Genomic DNA, 5,346 nt, shown 5'->3' on the forward strand with positions numbered 1-5,346 from the left:
TGGATCACAATCTCCGATGTCTAATCTTTAATTAATTAAAACTTTGTTGCTATTGATTTAACCTTATGATCATGAATATTAACAATTATTTTCTTATTAGAAATGTGCTTGAAAGGAATATGTTTTTTAAAAATCCCAATCCAATTTAGGAATAATTTTAGGTTCAATAATTAGTTTTTCGATGGTTTTTTTTATTTTTTTATTTATTTTGTTTTTTTCACTTTGTTTCTGGTAGAGCGGAAGCGCCAGTGATGAGGTTTATTGACAGAGCACCCGAACTCAATGGATCACAATCTGCGATGTCTAATCTTTAATTAATTAAAACTTTGTTGCTATTTATTTAATCTTATGATCATGAATATTAACAATTATTTTCTTATTAGAAATGTGCTTGAAAGGAATATGTTTTTTTACATTTATCATGATATACGCATTTCTGACGTTCGTCATTCCTTCTGACGTACGTCATCGTTAAGTCATTCATTCATCATCTGATAAGCGTCTACATTCATGCAACTAATAAATTGCTAACTAATAAATTTTCCTTGCAATAGCAAATATATATATAACATCTGGTGTGTTCAGCTCAACTTGTATGGTTCAGATGACTGTCATTTTGTCATCTCTCATAAAAATATATGCTTTGCCTCATTATTGGTCAATAGCAATTTATAAAACACAAACTGCCTACCCTCGGCGGGACTCGAACCCGCAATCCCCGGTTTAGGAGACCGATGCCTTATCCAATTGGGCCACGAGGGCTCAGGGTCGAAGGGCATCGTTGCGTTTATCTAGGATAACCTAGTTTTGAGACAAATTTCTGATATCACATATCTTGTTAACATTTTTAGAATTCAACAAAAAAGAATTCGCTTCTGTATTGATTTATTGCATTTAACAACAAAATTTCTCGCGATTTCTCTCTACTCTTGTTTTCATTTATGTTGTTTTATTTCACTGAGTTAAGAACAGTCACCTTGAAAATGAATATTTGGACATTTGCTAGAACGAATTTGAATTTTATCATTATTTATATCAATGATCAACGCATCGTATATGGCAATAAAAACTATAAACCTTGTTATTGTATATGTTACTTTTATTCGAATTTATTAAATGCGAGAGAAAATCGTTTTCGTTTCGATTTTATATACATACATATATATATATAGAGAGAGAGAGATAGATAGATATAATATCGCTAATGCCCAATATATTCAGTTTTAAAACTGAAAATATTTTCAAAAACAATATTCGTGATAAAAAAAATCGTTGTAAGTTTTTTGAAATAGCATTGTTTTTATGTGTATCATCATTTGACACACATAAATATCATATTTTGCACGAGGGCTCATAAAGCGCTAGTCCAGGACTGAACTTGGCTTGCGTAAATGCTAAATCAGCGCCTTGACTTCTAAGTGGATAAGTGGAGTGGAAAGAATTTCTTTTTTCTGTGAAAAATTTATAACTGTTTAAAATTTATTGATCACTTATAGAATTTACTGTGTAAAATATCATTACGATATATATATGCATGAGTCTAAGAGTTTTTTGAAATACTGATTAGCATCCCCCCGACCTAATAAAATGAGCTTTCATCTCATTGCATTAAGACTGTACTCGAGGATCATGAAGAATAAAAAAACTACAGGAGATATTTTGAAAGTGTTCATTAAATTACTATTTTTAAAAAAGTAGTTACTCCTGAAAAATCCTTATTCAATTTGAAGAATAATAATTTTTTAATCCCTCGTTATTTAAACTTAATCCCCTGATCTATCACCAATCTTCTAAATTTACTGGTATTATTTAACAGTCAGGAATTATATACTGCCAACTAATAAATCTGGACGTAAATCACACTTAATCTCTTTTGTTTTCCGAAAATTTTGAAGTAGTATTTGGAGAAATTAAGAGCCTTTAATCAACCATAAGATACTGACACGCACATCAAAGCCAGATGTCATTATACCCAACCACAAAGTAAGAAAAAAACAACCTGCTCGTAAATTCCTCCATAACGGACCACAATTTCCGCAGAAAAGTTATTAAAATCCGGTCGTCATAGGAGAAAACACCAGGAGAGAGCCGTAATTGGACAAAACGATTATGTCCAAATTCGGCCATCAACGCATCGTCGATCATATTTCACTCCAAACCACCCCAACGAGAGGGGGATGTATCTAATAGCTGATCCTCCCCCTATCCCCGTGGCTTTAAGTGAATAATCAGCTAATCCCCTAAGATCATGCAGTGGCCTCAGCAACTACAAGAATGCTTTTTGGGAGATATGAATCTTGCCTCGTAAGGGGTCCGAGTATTATAACCACCACACTACTGCGCGTGCTTCCGAGGCGTAGGGGGAGGGGAGGTTCATTCTTTTATGTATTTTTTTCCCTTTCCTTTTAGTTTTCCTATTATTTTTTCTCTCCTTCTCGTCTATGGGGGGAAGGGTGGGTGAGTCTAAATGGGCTTTTGTGACGAAGGGTGGAGCGGAAAAAGGTTCGATAAGCTCCCGAATCCGAAGCGCCAACAGGAATAGGAGATGCGATAACTGGTAGGAAGGGGGGGGACTGGAAAAGCGATGATTCTAATTTCCTGTCCGAACGATTGCCTTCATTAGGATGTTGGTTTTGCTCCTGCCAGTCTCCGATACACCCCCCGACGAGTCCTTTCATACCCTCCCCCACCATGGATTGCTGCTACCGTTTATTTTTTTTATCGGCTGTCCCTCCCCCTTCTAAATGCCTCATTTCAAACCATTACAACAGTTCTGCTGCAATGCTTGATGCGTGTATGGCCATATACATCTATATAAATTGGATATCCCCGCAATGCTCATTTAGGCGTTTTGTGCCCCTTGTAATAAATGCGAGGTGTTTAGAACACAATGGCGGGGAGGGGAACATTTAACAGCTTTTTAGCATTCCCTCACTGCTCTTGCCATCTCTATCCACCGGAGCTTTAATTAAGATCAGTTAATGGACCACCCCCCGTCTCTTTCCGGTAAACGTTTTTGGATTGAGTGAATGAAACGTTCCCTTTCGCAAATGATGGTAAAACGGTTTTGTCGCTGGAATTGCTGTTGGATGGTTTTTAAGCTTAATTTACGCGTGCCTGGCCTCCCCGTTAAGAAAGAAGCAATTAAGCCTCGTTAAGCGAAGAATCTATTTTTGTCCTTTCGATGCGTAAATGAGTCGGATTATTGCGATTTATTTTATTTCCGTGAAGAAAATGTCTTTAAGGGCGTTGATGGTGAAAGAGGAGGAAGAAAAAAATAATGGAATGTTCGTAGCAAGCAATATTCGGCGTGATTGGGAGAATCGGCGCTAATGGACGGACAGCGGGATAATATTTTGATTATGGCGATCTTTGGTTATTGCAGGTGCAGTCATTAGTTTCTAATTATGCCCTTATTTTCGGTTCTTTTGCATTTAAGCGTAATTAATTCAGTATTATTAATCTTTTAATTCTATAGGGTTTGAGGGCATTTTTTTTGTTGTCTGCATTAGCTTCTTATTTCGATCGATAAAAATAATGTGTTAATATTCCGTTGTTGAGACCCTGCAAACAGGAACTGGCATTACCGATAACGCTTTGGGATTGTTATAATTTTTCTTTTATGATGCTAATGCATAAAATTTCTTTGTAAATGGCATCAAAATAAAAATTTGATTTTGTGCAGTACTGCCTGAAATAACATCGGGATAAAAATTTGATTTTATGTAGTACAGCTTGAAGCATCAGAATAAAAAAAGTTTGATTTTATGCATAACAACCTGTGTATCCTTGCTGTATTTTGGTTCACTTTGATGTACAATGAAACTTTAAATCACTCGCTAACACGTCTTTCTGTTTTGGTTCCATTGATTACTATTAATCTCAATATTATTTTTAAAATTATATCGCCGCAAATATTCGATAATGCTTCTCCTGAAACAATAAGAGAAAAACAATATTAAGGATATAAATTTCATTTAAACTGTTAAATTAAGATTCATATGCAAACACTAAGATAATTTAAAATAATATATATTTTGAAATAAAATATTGATAATTTCTTTGCAAAAATTTAACATAAACGAAATCAAAATATATATTTGTTAATAATGAAGATGAATACATGTGTATGCACTTGTATTTTGGCGCTCTATAGGCTCGACCGTATAACCGACAACTATTAAACTTGACATATATATATATATACTTTATAAAGGGGGGGAGGGGTGAAACACCAAGCGATTTTTTGAGGTTTTTATTAAAAAATAAACGCAATTCTTGCATTTTTCCGCGATAAGTCCCCAAATTATAATACCACAAAAAAAGATTTTACATCATTTTAATAAGCAAAAAATTATCTTTATTATGATATCAATCTATTATTAGTCTGCCAGTCTAAATTAACTTATAATTTTTTTCTATTTTTATTTGATTTTCAAAAATATTTATAAGCATATTTTAGCACAATGGATCAATGTAAAATTTCTAAAATAGTATGAGTTTTATGTTTATCAAAATATGAAATTTAAAAATATTTTGCTGAGAAACCATTAAAATCAAATAACTTAAACTTTTTAATTGAAATTTTTGACAAAACCCATAATTAGCATCAAATAACTTTTGCAATTAATTTTTAGATTGCCAATAATTCAAAAGTCAGAATCGGTATCACAGCTCACATAAATCTCGAACGTGATTTCTGCATTCAGGGATTCCAGCCTTCTTGAAGTGTATAAAGGTGTTTTACAAATTAATACATCTATTTCAAAATTATAATGATTACATTTTTACATTTAACTACCATTACTACAGCTTAATGTGATCACTTTGGAACTTAAGAATTTTGATAACATTTATTGAATGATAGCAATGACCGAATCGAATAAAATGAGTTGTATTTTTAGCACATAAAGGGAAAAGAATAAAAACACATCCTAAGGGTTATTTATATCGTATTTATAAAATAACAACTAAAAAAAATTCTATCCTTTCTATCCTTTTAAAATTTTCTGAACGATGATTCCAGGTTTCAAAATTTTAAGAGCTCGATTTATTTTGACGTTCATTGGAGAGTTTTTTCAGTACAATTTTTATTATTGAAACTGCAAATGTTAATTGCTTAGTTTTGCTCATACAAAGCTCATAGTTATATATATATATATACAGACTCCCGATTATCCGCGCCTGCCGCACTAAGTTTTTTTTTTTTTTTGCTTCTAAGCAAAGAGAAAATGCTTCCAGATGACTGATTCCTTCAAAAAGGTGCAGTTTTACAGTTATGCTTTTGTAATTACATAATACATTACAGTATTAAAACAGTACATATGTATTCATTTTTCTGTGTAT

At 32.9% G+C, this 5,346-nt stretch overlaps 1 non-coding gene across 1 annotated transcript; it reads right to left on the bottom strand.

Annotated features, from left to right (window-relative positions):
- Positions 1 to 688: 688 nt before the first annotated feature.
- Trnar-ccu (transfer RNA arginine (anticodon CCU)) lies at positions 689 to 762 on the bottom strand. The gene has a single exon. It is a non-coding gene; the product is annotated as a tRNA-Arg (tRNA).
- Between the last annotated feature and the right edge of the window lie 4,584 nt (positions 763 to 5,346).

The sequence above is a fragment of the Argiope bruennichi genome, chromosome 8 (assembly GCF_947563725.1).
Source record: "Argiope bruennichi chromosome 8, qqArgBrue1.1, whole genome shotgun sequence".
NCBI classification, from domain to species: domain Eukaryota; kingdom Metazoa; phylum Arthropoda; class Arachnida; order Araneae; family Araneidae; genus Argiope; species Argiope bruennichi.